The sequence below is a fragment of the Dryas octopetala genome, chromosome 3 (genome assembly GCF_963921425.1).
Source record: "Dryas octopetala chromosome 3, drDryOcto1.1, whole genome shotgun sequence".
NCBI classification, from domain to species: Eukaryota; Viridiplantae; Streptophyta; class Magnoliopsida; order Rosales; family Rosaceae; genus Dryas; species Dryas octopetala.
In genome coordinates, this window is record NC_141368.1 from 25,702,471 (window position 1) to 25,719,320 (window position 16,850).

At 36.6% G+C, this 16,850-nt stretch overlaps 1 pseudogene; it reads right to left on the minus strand.

Annotated features, from left to right (window-relative positions):
* Nucleotides 1–504: 504 nt before the first annotated feature.
* Nucleotides 505–15,257, minus strand: LOC147292051 (uncharacterized; annotated as a pseudogene).
* Nucleotides 15,258–16,850: the final 1,593 nt, after the last annotated feature.

Here is a 16,850-nt window from a genome sequence, read left to right on the forward strand (position 1 = left end):
AGACAAAAACACCCTTATTTTCAACAAACGTTTAGACAAAATGAGCCAGAGGTGGTACATTACAACAAATTTTTAATTCAGGTGGTAAATTAATTGGCACAATTATTTTTTAAGGTGGTAAAATGATATTGACCCCCAAGTTTAGGTGGATAAAGTGTAATAAAGCCTGTTATTTTTTATATTTTATTTTCCTTCTTTTTCTAGTCATTTTGTTGTTGTTGTTGTTGTAATTTGTTTGTTTGGTTTTTTTTTATTCTTTTTTATTTTGTTCTAGAATCATATGTGGTATAGAGATAAATTAGGAAGATTAATTTGATAAAAAAACCTTAATCTGAAACATTGTTTGACAATATTTTTAATTCTTCTAGTTCATCATCATCTGAAATTAAATATGACACAATGGCTGATAACAATGAAAATAATGTGAACAATAATAATAATGATCGACAGATGGTTAATCATGAGGAAGACCCAGCAACTAGAACTTTATAGACATATTTGCATCTAACTCGTGCTTCTATACACCTTCAGCAAATCTGAGAAACGAATGGTGCCAATGTGCATTACATCAGCAAGTGCGTGATTGGGCAGATGCACTTGTCGATTAGCAACTGGAATGCTTGTGGTCATCAAACTAGGTGAGCAAACCATGTGATCTGTGGCTCCAGTGTCAAAGATCCAACTTGTTCCCTCACTAAAAGAAGAAGCACATAGAGCATTACCTGAGAGACCATTCATTGTGGATGTAGTACTAATTAACATGATTCACAATGGGACTAGACTTGTTTTTGTCAGGAGAGCAAGAAGGTTTTGATATTGCTCTGCAGTAAGATTGTATGATGGAGGAGGCACTGTTGAATTTGCTGGATTTGCATAAACATGATAACCTTGGAAGTGGATCCCCTGCGATCCTAATGGTCAGCCGATCATTGTGAAGATTTGCCATCTTCAGCTTGTGGCATAGATAAATGGTATGGCCTTTCCAGCCACAATAATCACACTTAATATGTGCTCGACATGTCTCTGAGGTGTGTCATATTGCATCACAAAGATCACACTTGAGGTTAGGATTTTTTAGTGAGAAATTCTTGTTAAACTATATTCACAAACATGAAGAAATACATCTGTAGCCTAGAATAGATTAATCATACAAGAGTATAGAACACCTACCTGATGTCATCGAGAAAACCTTCTCCTCTCAGCAGAATTCCTTATAGCAGCTCAATATGGGACTGAGTTCTTTAAGCAAAAACGATACTATGAGAGCAGGGACTTACTCCTATATATATGTGATGATCTGATTGGTGTCCTCCCATAAAGGAACTACTCAATCCTAAACCAACACAGCTGTAGTATAGGAAATCCTTATTCATGTCCATATAGGATTCTAACACCCTACCTTCCAGGCCCTTAGTCCTTGTTATGATTGAATCATAAATCATTAAGGACAACCGGATTAATCTAATATAGCCCTTTATCTTGAACTGCAAGCTTAGTTTCCTAGTTGTATCCAGATTTATCAATCATTAGTCCACTAGGATTTCTTACATTCTCCCACTTGGACTAATTATCAATGAACAACTAGAACACCAGTATAACAGAACAAGCACAGCCTTAGTGATCACATATAAGCTATACCAGATTAGAACCTGCATGTAACACGACTTGAGCAATTACCGAATTACATGGGACCATAGAAAAATCTTGCAGTGCAGAAAAGGCAAGCATCCTATGACCACCAATGCAAATCAAACAACTATATCAGTCATCTGTATGAACATTTAAACAATGTGCAGACTTTAAAAAATGATTCAAAACCAGAAGCACATCAGTCCACTTTACTGATTCAAAATAGAATCTTCTTCAAATAAAACTTATTTCTTATCTGTAATTCAATAAACTTGAATATCAACCAAATAATATGAACTTCATATAACGAACGATAATACTGACAAAATGATATCTCAACTGAAAAGCATTAAACACCATATCTGCAAAAGTCAATAACTAAAACAGTTCATAGCTAAACTTGAAATCAAAATAAATTTTGGAAACCAAACTATAAACTCCCACTAGTCTACGACATCAAAAGACTCCAAAACTCCCATTCTGGTAACATGTTCTTTGAAAAATCCAATAGGCATAGTCTTGGTGAAAAAGTCAGTTAGCATGTTGTGTGTCAATGTTGACTACATGGATTTCACAATCCCTAACTTTGTCTCTAAGCCAAAAATTAGATAAGTAAGGTATCAATCACATAATGAATAAAATGATTCATTATTATTACTCCACACTGTTCGTGCTCATGCTTTATTTCAATTTGATATTCTTCCTCATGCACTATTTTACAGATGAGAGTATAGCTCTTCACAATTTAACAAATAATTTAGTTCTTACCAATTCAAGTGTCCTATACCAATCAAGTAAGTCATTATTTCTCAAATCAAACCATGGATAAACCCAAGTCACAAGAGACAGCAAATTAGAGCACAACCTCAATCTGGAAGGTGACATTATCTAAAACAGTAACAACAAGAATTTAAATAAATTTCTTTCCTTACCCGAGCTCTGAGTAAGTACACAGTAGTGAGTAAGGTTATGCTTCTCTTTCTATTTTGGTTCACTCTCCCTTTAACCAAAAAGGTTCAGTATTTAACAATCAATAGCATGCTCAATATAATACATATGGTAGCCATGTACTTAATGTACACCTATAAATATAAAAACAATAAATTAAAAAATTACAATATGTCTCCACAAAATGACTTCATGTCTAAATAACAGCAAAACTAAACTTATAGAACATGACCTATATGTATTTCCAAAAAACAATTATTTCTTTTAAGGAAATCAGTAACTTGTGCATAAATTATTGTAAACTTTTTGTGGGTAAAGATTACAATACATTAATAATTTGTCAAGGAATTAACTTTACAAAGAGACTAATACATTCAAAAGAATTTCATGATAAATCTATTCCTGTTTGGCATAAAAGAATTTAATTTATTATCTCATTCCAATAAATCTAATATCTAATAACCTCCCTGTGGGGAAAAGTTACCAATCAGATGACTAATTGCAAATTTTAATCTCCTTATAATCCTAGATGATGTGGCCACTCTAGAATAAAACATAGATATATCATAAATACCCAGTATAATACCTTATTCGCACATAAATATTTGGTATGTAAAATCCAAACTTTAGGCTATATGCTCAGAAAACTTTATAAGCTATAATATCCATAAATAAAAACAAACTAATATTGCACAAGATAGTGAGGTATAAGAAATCTTTATTCATAGCAGAATCTAGTAACCTAGATTTACTAGGTCTCCTTGAAATTAATCAATTTACTTATTCTGCAGGGTTTCATATATTATTATGTTTAGTCTTTAGTAATTGGTGATAAGTCCATATATGTTCTTACATTTCTCCCACTTGGACTATCATCAATTATACGATCGATAATAATATCAGCCCAAAACCAGAAAAAAACAATCTTAAGCGCACATTGATTAAATCCATAAAAAAAAAAAAAAAAGACTTAATGCAAAACATGAGTTATTTGACTTACTTAGTTTATTTAAGATGAAAACCTTACATGATAAACGAAAAAAATAACTCCCACTATTCTGCTAGACCTAAAGAACTTTAATTTTATTAGCAGAAAAAACTGGATAAATTCTTTACGAAAAGAAAATTAACATTGTCAAAAGATTCATAATTAAACAGCCAAAATTAACCTAAAAGAACAAGTATTAGGCTAATCATTTAAGTTTCAATTAAGCTATGAAACATACTAGATTTCCCAAAATTAAAAACACACATTAACACCAAGTAGTGGTCATATATTATATATGCAAAATTAAGATTCACTTCATGCATCATTTTCAGGACCCTTGAAGAATGGTGTTTGATGATTAAACAAACAATATGCAATAATATAAGCCTTAACATTCTTGATCTAATAAAATTATCTTTATAACACCAATGTATCTAGGTAATCTCTTTAATGTATACTATACATGTATTCCAAAATTCCTTATAGGTACAAGAATAAACAAAGTACCAAACAACCAAATAAGGATCCTAACTCAATGGAAGCATAATTCATAGCAAATAGTTCAGGACTCAAAATAAAATATAAGCACACCAATCAATATGCGAGAATAGCTTCAATTGTGCTTATCAGTCCCAACAATTCCTTATGCATAACCACTGGACACAAAGAATGATATATGACAGCCAAAAAATATATAACAAATCGCATACATATTATACACCACAATGATCTATCAAATTATATATATGGACAAACTAATCTGCTAGATGGCATTAGATAAATATAAATAAATCTGCCGAAACCAAAATAGCCATAATATCTTGGTTTCCAATTCACTAATATAGATTTTATTTGCACTGAAGAATCTGATCCATTAAATTAATCTGATGCATTATGTGGTCAGAATACTTAGAACCAAAATATAATTTATATAAATCAAACAGTATAATATAAGACGATAGTGCAAAACTAATAAAGAAAAAGACAAGAACAAATTTGACTGAAAATTTTTCTTGAAACTAAAACTTCATTCATGCGTTGTTACATCACACCTTTGGACAAGAAATATAACTAGCTCAAACAAAATTTGCACAAAAGTGCACATGATATCACAGGACAATTGTCACACCTTTGCCGTAAATTACTAATCTTAAGCCAATCAAGACAAGTTAAAGCCCCAAATCTTTTGCTAGAAATCCTCTCTTAAGGGTAAAACCATCCCAGCTAGGCCTAGATAGATTTCTAGGTCTTATTTCCACCTTTTAAAATTGGTTCTATGTTGGCAAAGTTAAGGGAAGATGTTGTAGAAAAGAATGTAGTTTTGTCTTAGTGTTTTGAAATCTTTAGTTTAAAACAAGAATAGTTTTGAAAAAATCAAAACAAAATTCAAGTAAAATTCACCCCATATTCTCTTTAAGTCTGTCATTGAGTCTCACCTTTGGGCAGAGAACACAAAGTGATAAAACCATATAACCAGTTTCAACAAAACATATCTAGCATCATAAAACTTTCAACACCTTTAGGCAGTAGCAAAGATTTATAAAGAAAATACATGTTTTGTCTAGACTGTAATATGCTAACTCTATTCAAAATCAAGTAAAAGTTTAAACATCCTTTGGGAGAACCATTTACTTAATCAAGTATGAATCACAATTTGATCTTGTTCTTTAGTCTAGAAAGTTTTAATAAAGTCATTGCTTTGGCAACACAAATTATTAAGCTTCCTAGACTCTTGTTCTGTGATCAAGATAACTCCTTAAGTTTATATTATCTGTGAAGTACAATTTAAGATGTTTTCTAATGGAAAACTCATTTCACAGTTTGATAAAAAACTCAAGAACAGAATTAAAAGGCAGTATATATGATCCGGCAACCATATAAGCAAACAAGAATCAATCATTGCAGCAATAATATATCATATACAACCAGAATTCATGAGTATTGCAAACATAGAAACATTAAATCAGCTTAAAAGAATTCCCAGAATCGAAAATTTTATGTTCACATTTTGCAACCAGTATATATAAATACAATCAATTAATCCATATCAGCAAAACACACAAAGGGCAGCATGCTTTTGCAGAAATAAAACCTATTGGTACCCCTTGTATGCCTCTAAAAATCGGAAAACAAAACTAGAATTGAAGAACAAAAGTTTTCGATTGTCACATACCTGGGCGTGAGCACATATGAGCAAAAAAAAACAGAGAAACAAATCAATTTGCACAACAGAAAAACATATACTCACCGATATCATAAAATTTTCTACACCTTTGGGCAGTAGCAAAAGACTTTATAAAGAGAATACATGTTTGTCAAGACTGTGATATGCTAATTCTATCCGAGAATAAGTAAGAGTTTAAACCTCCTTTGGGAGAACCACTGACTTAATCTAGAATGAATCACAATTTGTTTGATCCTTTTCTTTAGTCCAGAAAACTTTAATAAGATTATTACTTTGGTAATACAGGTTATCAAATTTTCTAGACTCATCCTGTGATCTAGTTCAGACTTAAGATATGATCCTTTGATGACAGTATTGTGAAACTAGTATATGTAATTCAATAGGTAACGTAAATTAACAAAGGAATGAATTACATCTGATCACACATATATACAGCATAGCAAACATATAAGCATTAAAGTAATGTAAGTAAATTCCCAGAATAGAATTTTAATTCTCACAGTTTGCAAGCACAGATATATATATTTAGTTATGGCAGCAGTACATAAAAATTTATATCTATCTTGAAGATCAAAGAGATATAAAGACTTTTCTAAAACAAATGATTCTAAATACATACTGGCATACAGATCAATCAAGACAATACTTAATCAAAGATTTCAATTGATTTATAACTCATACACAGTACATGCAAATATATTACAAAGTAAGTGTTTCATCGCAGCAGCCAAGTAATTCATCATGTATTTGCATATTTGATTAATCACGAATCAACAAGATGATTTCTAGACGTGTGTGAAAAGCTCTGATACCACATGTTAAACTATATTCACAAACATGAAGAAATACATCTGTAGCCTAGAATAGATTAATCATACAAGAGTATAGAACACCTACCTGATGCCATCGAGTAAACCTTCTCCTCTCAGCAGAATTCCTTATAGCAGCTCAATATGGGACTGAGTTCTTTAAGCAAAAACGATACTGTGAGACCAGGGACTTACTCCTATATATATGTGATGATCTAATTGGTGTCCTTCCATAAAGGAACTACTCCACTACAAGAAAAACATATTTGGGCGACGAAACTTTGGGCGACGAACATATATTCGTCGCCCAAAGAAATTTAGGGCGACGAACAAGAACATTTGTCGCTCAATGTCATAAAGGTTTGGGCAATGAACAGGTCCGTCGCCCAAAAGAGGTTTGGGCGACGAATAACACTTTCCTCGCTAACTTTGGGCGACGAACTCATCTCGTCGCCTAAACATACGCGACAAACAATTAATTGAGAAATACATTGGGCGAGGAATATACATGTTCGTCGCCCAAAGTGTCTTTGGGCGAGAAAAACGTAAATTTGTCGCCCAAACATACTTTGGGTGACAAAATATTTCGTCGCCCAAACTCATTTTTGGGCGAGGAATATACATATTTCTCGCCCAAAGACTCTTTGGGTGACGAAATTCTGTTCGTCGCCCAAACATAGTTTGGGCGAGGAATTTGTTCGTCGCCCAAAGGGTCATTCCTTTTTTTTTTTTTGGTACAATTATATGTATGTTAATCATACAATGCGATCGTGTTTCCAACGATCCGAACCGTTCAATTTTTAATTCTTCATTGAAATATCAGCATTGCAAAAAATTAGGATTATTGGAGATGTAAAAGTTATGTAACGGTGCTCAAATGTATGAATGATCAAGAAATTGCTAATACTAATCAATGGAGTAGATGAATTCCGATTTGGGCGATTTTTTGCAGGAATGATGTTTGAGTATAAACGAATAAAATGAACGGCTCCGATCTTTGAAATTACAGTATAGTCTTCACAATTCTTGAATCGACAAAGTTTCAATGAAAAAACTATAGAATTATACTCTTCAAGTGTATTTGTATGTAGTAGATCACTTTTGTATTGTGTTTTTAACGATCTGAACCGATCATTCCTTAGTGCCCCACTCAAAGATCATCCATGCAAAAAATTATCTCAATTGGAGATGTAGAAGTTAGGTTTAGCATTTAGGATGTATGAACGATCTTGATTCTTATAATAATAATCGGACGTGTTGATGAATTCCGATTGAGCTGATTTTTTCCAGGGTTGATCTTTGAGTATGAACATATATGATGAATGGCTCTGATTGTGATAATCATGTTGTGGTCTTCACAATTATTGAAGCTACAAGGTTTTAACGAAAGAGTTAATATAATTTTATTCTTCAAGTGCAAAAACCGTTCATGTATATATACAACCTCATATGTCGATCGTGTTTTCAATGATCCGAACTGTTCATTTATTAGTTTCTCACTCAAATATTAATCTTGCAGAAAATTAGGTCAATTGGATGTAAATATTTGGTATCAGAGCTCGAATGTAGGAATGATTGTTTTGTAATAATGGTTTGGGCGAGGAACTTTACATTTCGTCGCCCAAAGTGGTTTTGGGCGACGAATTGTGAAGTTCTTCGCCCAAGATAACTTTGGGCGACGAAATTTGTAGTTCCTCGCCCAAAGTAAGAATACTTTTTTGTTTACAATTTTATATATGTAATAGCATACGATACGATTGTATTTCCAAAGATCATAACCATTCATTTTTTAATTCCCTACTCAAGGATCATCCATGCAAAAAATTAGCTCAATCTGAGATATAGAAGTTAGGTAACGGTGGTTGAACTTATGAATGATTGTAAATTTTCTAATACGAATCGAAGTATGAGATGAATTCCGATTTAGCCGATTTTTTGCAGGGATGATCTTCCAGTATAAACGAATAGAATGAACGGTTCCGATCATTGAAATCACATTGTAGTCTTCACAAATTGTTGAATCGCCAAAATTTCTACCCAAAAGTTAATATAATTATACTCTTCAAGTGTATTTGTATGTAGAAGATCACTTTTGTATTGTGTTTTTAACAATCCGAACCGATCATTAATTCCTTAGTGCCCCACTCAAAGATCATCCATGAAAAAAATTAACTCAATTGGAGATGTAGAAGTTAGGTTTAGCATTTAGGATATATGAACGATCTTGATTCTTATAATAATAATCGAACGGGTAGATGAACTCCGATTGAGCCGATTTTTTCCAGGGTTGATCTTTGAGTATGAACATATATGATGAACGACTATGATTGTTGTAATGACGTTATTGTCTTCACAATTATTGAATCGACAAGGTTTGCACGAAATAGTTAATAGAATTTTATTATTTAAGTGTAAAATCCACTGATTTATATGTAGAACCTTATATGTCGATTGTGTTTTTAACGATCTGAACCGTTCATTTATTAGTTTGTCACTCAAAGATCATTCCTCTAAAATATTAGGTCAATTGGAGATCTAGAAGTTTGGTATTGGAGCTCGAACGTATGAACGATCATGGTTCATAAAAAAATTCAACTTTGGGCGACGAACGTGTTAATTCCTCGCCTAAAGTTACTTTGGGCGACGAATTCATGTTCGTCGCCCAAAGTCTTTAAGTTTAACCCATTTCTGGGTTCACTTCAGTCACTCTCTCTCACTCACTCCCTCGCCCTCGCAGCGCGCAGTCCCTCCTCCTTCCCTCAGCTCTCACTCCCTCTCAGCGCGCCGGCCACTCCCTCCTCCTCCCTCCTCCTCCTCCCTCCTTCCCCGAAACCCAAAACCCCCCCCTCCCGAAAACCCACCCCCCCTCCCCTGAAAATCCACCCTCGCTGAAACCGACCGCCCCCCCCCCCCCCCCCCCCGAAAACCCACCCCCCACCCGAATACCCACCCCCCACCCGAAACCCACCCTCCCCCGAAAACCCACCCCCACCGAAACCCATCCTCCCCCCAGCCGAAACCAGGTCACCCAAAACCCCCCCTCTCCAAGCCGAAACCAGCTCAACACCCCCCTCCCCCCCACACAGGTATTTTGTTTTTTGTTTTTTTGAATTTATGGTATTTTCTGTTTTTTTTTTTTGTATTTTCTGTTTTTTATGGTATTTTCTGTTTTTTATGTTTTCTAATATTGTGGATTTTGTACTTGTTGTGGATTTTGCATAAATTGGTTGTGAAATTTCTGATTTTAGTGGTAATTAGTTAATGTTGTGGGTTTTTTTAATTTAGTGGTTTGGTTGTGAAATCTGAATTTAGATTGATGTTGGGCTCATATTTGACAATGATTTATTTTTTTGGTGAAGGAAGGATAGTGTTGCATTTGTTGTGAAGGATAATTGCATTTTTGGTGAGGTATGTGTTTAATCTATCTTTTAGTTAAGTTTTTGTATGATTTAGTATTTAATGTTTCATATATAATTGTATTAAATTTTTGAGTGAATTAGTTTGTATGTTAAAATTAATTATAAAATTGATTAATTAATTTGTATGTTTTTATATGCTAAAATTTAATAGTTTGTTTGTATGCTTATATCTATATTGTTAGATTAATTATAGTTTAGTTTGTATGTTACATTTAGTTTAGTTGTAATTGCAAAATTTCCGATGACGTAGTCCAGCACTCCTCGAGTACTGGGTGAGGTCATGTGGCACGAAGCGCTTGTGCGAAGTTATCAATCGATAACTTTGTACATTTAACTAGTCGTGCGAAGTTATCAGTGGATAACTTTGTACACTAAATTTAAATTCACCTTAGACCCGTTCGAGAGTCTATTGGACGCGCGCATGGGCACTGGGCGTGACTGCGCTCCAATATGATTCTTGAATTGTCCAAATTACCCATGGACAGTTTGGGAGTGCACAATTATGTGTTGTGGTTAGCGGTTCATGTGATGTGGTTTTGATCTGAGAAAATTTCGGCAACATCTCCTTATGTGTTCTTCTTCGACCATACCCAATCCATACAACAATGATGTTATCATACAACAAGTCGAGATACATGACGTTCCTCCAATTGAGATCGATGCCTTATCAATTGATCTTGGGCCACTTCCCCGAATTGATGTTAATGATTTCATCGATGATGATGAAGATGATGAAGATGAAGATGATGATGTTGATGGTATCGATGATGATGATGATGAAATGAGTATTTCTAGTGGTGATTCAAATTAGTAATTGATAATGGTGATTCATATTAGTAAGTGATAATGATGATTCAGATTAGTAAGTTATTACTTTAGTTTTCTTTTTTACTAACATAAATATTTATTGAATTGTGCAGATGAGTTTGATCTCGAACAGGGGTGGATCTCGGAGGTCCAGTTCAGCATCCATGTCCGCCCCTGCAGCCCAGCCCGCCCCTGCAGTACAGCCCGACCTCATAGCCCAGGGCGAATCGACCCCGGCGATACCCCCAGATCTCTCATCTAGTACTGGGTCTGCGATTCAGTCGGCACGGAGGGCCCGACGTGGTCACCGTTATGGTGCATATGATAATGTTGCATCATCCACTCGTACTGCCTCATCATCAGAGAGTAAGAAAAATGTTTTCACATCACTTGTGTTTATGTTTAATTTTATTTAGATGTTATAAGATTACTGTGAAATTAATATGTTATATTTGCTTTTCTAGGTACCAAAACCACGAGGGGGATAAGTAGAGGGTTGAAGGTGTCGCGAATCACTCGCACGACGAACGAGAGGATTCGAATCGTTCTTGAGCAAGATCACCTACGACCGAGCAAGGAGGTCCATAGTACTTTCGCTTCCTTTGTCGGATCGATTATCCGTGGTGAATGCCCCATGCTTTTCCCCAGTTGGGAAAAGGTTGATGACGCCATTAAGAAGAGCATTATGGGCTCCATTTCTGTGAGTATATTTCGATTAATATAAAATGATTAATTTGATCATTTCTAACAATTTGATAATTGCATTTTTTTCAGGTAAACTATGACATTCGGATGGAGGATCCGGATGTAGCTAGGTATATGGAGAAGTTATTGAGAAAAGTTTACACACAATGGAAGCACGAGCTGCACAGAGAATATAACATGTTTGGATCGGCAGCTGAGGCATTGGCCAGCCCTCCTCCGGAGATGGCAGCTCGGCTTGATCAGTGGCAGTGGTTGTGCACTCATTTTCAGAGTCCGGAATTTTTGGTATGTTATATCATTTTAGGACTTCAAAATTATTTTTTCTTATGTTATTCCTTTATTTTGTATGCACTAATATATATGTGCATTTACAATTTGCTTAATATTTAACAGAGGAAGTCGAATGCCAATCTTCAAAACCGGAAAGCGCCCGCAAGGATTGATCATCATGGTGGTTCCATGCCCTTCTCATACCGGGTGGAGTCGTATCGTCAGGTGCGCTATTATTTAATTTAATATATATATATATTCCTTAGTATTGTTTGAGTTTTTGTCAACATTACATTCTTTTTCAGGCTGGTTCGCAATTTCCGGAGGTCGACAACTACGGGGATGTTTATGCCCGACCCGGCAACGACAAGGGCAAGGCGAAGCACGTTAGTTTTTTATATTTTAGTTTTATTTCACAAATTTAAATATTTGTATTTGATTTCCTAATTCCTAACTTGTGTATAATATTTTGAAGGCTGAGATGCTCGCCAAGAAGGCGAGTTATTTGGAGAAGGTGGCTAGCCAGTACCCTCCAGACACTCCGTTGGAGTCGATCTCAGTCCCCGATCGCGATGCCGTTCTTCGTATTATGACGGAGACACTGGGTGTTAAGCGTGGTAGGGAGATACGCGGAATGGGAGCGGGTCGGGTTCGTGATCTCAGCGCCGGGTCTTCATCTCAGCCATCTGCAAAATTAGTCAACCTGACCACTGAAGTGCAGCTGTTGAAGGGTCAACTAGAAGAATCGAAAGCGGCATATGCGGAGCTGACGAGTAAGGTGCAGCAGATGCAGCAGATGTTTGGCCAGTTGGCCAGGATTGTACTTGGGTTTGTGCTGCCGAACAACATTGACCAGTGCATGCCAGACTCCTCCACTGGTGTCGATGATGCTACTGACCTAGGGGGCCATTAGTTATTTGTATGTATGTATTAATTAAATTGTTTATACTTTGTATGGATATTTTGGATATATAAATTTATTAATTTTGTTTTATATAGTTTTTGAATAAAGATTTTTTTTAAAAATATTAAATTCATATATATAATTTAAATAAAAAAATTTTTTTTAAATCAAATATATTTGGGCGACGAATTACCTTGTTCCTCGCCCGAAATATGGTTGGGCGACGGACAAATTTAGTCGCCCAAAGATGGTTTGGGCGACGAACACCCTTATTCCTCGCCCAAAGCATGTTTGGGCGACGAAATTATTCGTCGCTTAAACCTTCTTTGGGCGAGGAATAAGGATGTTCGTCGCCCAAACCATCTTTGGGCGACGAATAAGTTAGTCGCCCAAAGCACGTTCGAGCGAGGAAATTAGTTATTCCTCTCCCAAATCTTGTTTAGGCGACGGATAATTTCGTCGCCCAAACATGCTTTGGGCGAGGAATAAGGGTGTTCGTCACCCAAACCATCTTTGGGCGACGAAATTTGTCCGTCGCCTAAACATGCTTTGGGCGACGAATTGTATGTATTAGGAGACGAAAAAAATCCGTTGCCCCAGGTGTCTTTGGGCGACGAAATTTACGAGTTCGTCGCCCAAACTCTTGGGCGTCACCTTTTGGGCGTCCAAATGCTCGACGAACTCATTTCGTCGCCCAAATGTTTGGGCGACGAAACTCTACTTTGGGCGACGAATTTCGTTCCTCTCCCAAACCCTTTTTTCTTGTAGTGCTCAATCCTAAACCAACACAGCTGTAGTATAGGAAATCCTTATTCATGTCCATATAGGATTCTAACACCCTACCTTCCAGGCCTTTAGTCCTTGTTATGATTGAATCCTAAATCATTAAAGACAACCAGATTAATCTAATATAGCCCTTTATCTTGAACTGCAAGCTTAGTTTCCTAGTTGTATCCAGATTTATCAATCATTAGTCCACTAGGATTTTTTACAATTCCTACTATAATTGCGTGTGTTGTCCCTGATGGAAAAGGATGTAGTGTCGGCAACTGATACTTTTCCATGGGCATGTTTTGAGACTGCTCTCATCTTCTCATCTTAAACGATGAGTGAGTAGGCTTTGTTGACGACATGAAGAGGATATGAGCACGATTTGTCCTCGAATCGCGGCATAGGCGTCATTGAGACCCATGAAAAATTCGTGGTCTTTTGGCTCTGCTGGAATTGAAATACCTAGCTCCTTGATAGCCCCACATGCACAAGTTGGAAGGGAACATAGTGTGTCTCGCTCATCCCAGCGACCTTTCAACCTGGTATAATAAGCACTAATGTTCATATTGCCCTGGACACAACCATGCATCTCTTGTTCAATTGATGTGGAAGAGGTGAACGTTGTTCACATGAGAGAAACGTTCCTTCTGATCATTCCAAATCTCGTAGGCAACATCATTATAGATTACACTGGGACCAATTTCATGTGAAATCGAGTTAAGGAGCCAGGACTTGACAAGGTTGTTGCAGCGGATCCATTGTTGAAGTTTTGTGGGAGAAGCGTTCAGTGGCCTCTTTATGGTCCCATCGATGAAGCCTTCTTTATTCTTGGCACTAAGGGCCATGGACATAGCGCGGCTTCAAGTGGAGTAGTTTTCTTCATTCAGTTGTTAAGTGACTAGGATAGCTCCAGGTTGATCAAAATGGTGGAGATAAAGAGGATCAATGGGATCATCGTATTTGGTTGCCTCAGGCTTGGCTGAGGACTCAAATTTCTTGGTGTCTTCGATCGCTATAAACGTCAACGAGAAGAGGGATTGCAGCTAGGGTTTCTTGATGGCAAGAGTTTTGGTTATCAAGAGCCATGTTGCTCTGATACCATGTAAATCATGCAATAGTTTGCGAATGAATTGATGATATTACTAAATATGATACATTTGTTTTATACAAATACATCGATCAATTAATTAGATCTTGAAAGCTAGGCCTATACAAGCTATTTCCTAGAATACACTCCTACAAGAAAGGAAGGAAATCAATGGAGTGATTATACACAAGTCAAGAATCAATTTCCTCATATCGCGTTGATCATGAGACTTTACGTTCCTCAACAGTAATATATTTAAGGCCAAAGTTCACTTTTGGTCCCTGTAATTTGAGCTAACATTACAACAATTTTGGCCTAAGGCCTCCAATGATTTCCACTAAAGTTGGGGGGGTGTCAATTGCTAATGTGGCTGTTCACTAATGTTAATTATTAGTGATCATCATATTAAGTCAGACATGAACAGTGATGACATATGCAACTAATGGTTCTTATTAGTTGATTAAATTGTGGCACCCCTATAATTTAAACTAAAAAAAGGGGTTTAGTTAATTTAGGGACTAAAAACAGGGCCAGCACACAAAGACACCACCACCAATTTACTTGGGGTTGTACTATAACCAACCCAAATTGTACAAAACAGTAACCATTTTTTCCATTTTTTATCATAAAGCAAGTCCAGTCAGTGAGACAAACTTAAAAACCCATCTCCCGCCCATGCTCAATATTTTCCCTCCTTCTAATGGTGCCTAGTAGGTTGGAATCACAGTTACCCATGACTGACTTGATAAGGTGTCAACTACTTGTGGCTGCTGACAGGCTTCAAGGGATATTATATACAGTAAGGAAATCCTCCATAAAGTGTTTAAGATATTTAGCAGAGCATTCACAATGCTGCAGTGAAGCAGGTAGACCTACTGCTACACTCAAGAGACTTTGCAGAGAGAATATCATCTGCATCTACTGCTCTACTGCTCTACTGCTCTACACATTGGTACTGAGGAGAGCCAGCCATTAAGTGCAGATCCAAGCTAAGCAAGAGATGGAAAAAGCACACTTTGATTTACGGATAGATCAAAAGAGAGATCAAAGCCCGAAAGCACCTAGTGAGCTCAGATTTTGACTGGGAAACCAACTGTATTTGGTTAAACCAGAGAAAAGAGCAGGTAGCGCATGTGTTCTCAATGATCAAGTAATGAAATCTTTCTTTGTCGACCTGAAGCTGAAGTGAAGGAGGGAATGGAGCTGGAAATCATCCTGGCTTTTGTGAATAGGTTGTGAAGCTTTACATTGTAAGGTATGACATATTCCCTGCACTTATGACATATTCTGAAGATTAATTGATTGTATGCCTTCAATAATTTGTCTTTGCTCTAGAATATATTAAGAAGCAACACATTAGAAAAAAAAAACTCAAAGATATAAGAAGTTTAATTAATCTCCCTAAGCAATATATATATATAAGGAGAAAAAGCTTCAGATCACCAAGTTAGGCATATTTGGCTCAAGAAAGGAAAAGAAAAAAAACAGAGAGCCAAAATTATGAGGGAAGAAGGTCCGGATCCTACACTGGAGGACCGGACCTCTAGTGAAGGTAGCAGCAGTGAAATGGAATTTGCACGAAGGGAGGTCCGGACGTTTCTTGGGAGAACCTGACCTCCATAGACGACGCAGCTTGAAATGGAGATTTCATGCAGGGAGGTCCAGACCTCTCTTTGGAAGACCGGACCTCCAGCAGGGAAAATTACACTTGAGCTCTATTTTCACTAGGTGAGGTTCTAGAGGACCGGACCTCAATGGGGCGGTCCGGTCTTCATTCTTCAAAACCTTTTCTTGTCCTACATCACTTTTTTTCATAATAGAAATCCTATTTGGCAGTGATCTAGAGCAATATCGGGTTGAATTGGAGAGGATTGCAATGGTAAACACTCAAGAGATATTGAACATTCAAATGAGCAGTCCCACATGGATTTCAACTTGAATGGGAGGCTTACCACAGCTGTAGACAACTACTTAAGGGGCAACATTGGCACAAGCACTGGCAACACTCCATACTTGGCACCCCCACTGCCCCCAGTTCAGACTGGCACAAATTCCTTCCACCTTCCACAGATGACAGGTGTGATTACGCCAATTTCTAGAGCAGGACTGGCTGGTCCCCAACAATTGGCGCAACATCATGCTAGGAATGACATGGGAGCAGAGGATGGTGCTGTGGGAGATGCAGGCGCTTCAAGAAGCGGGGTTGGAAGGTCACAACACAACTGATCGACATAGCAAAAGAAATCATGGCTGCCAGTAAGAATACTTTTTGTTGTTTTGAGTAATATACTGCTGGTATTTTGAACAGCTTTTGTCATAGAACTATAA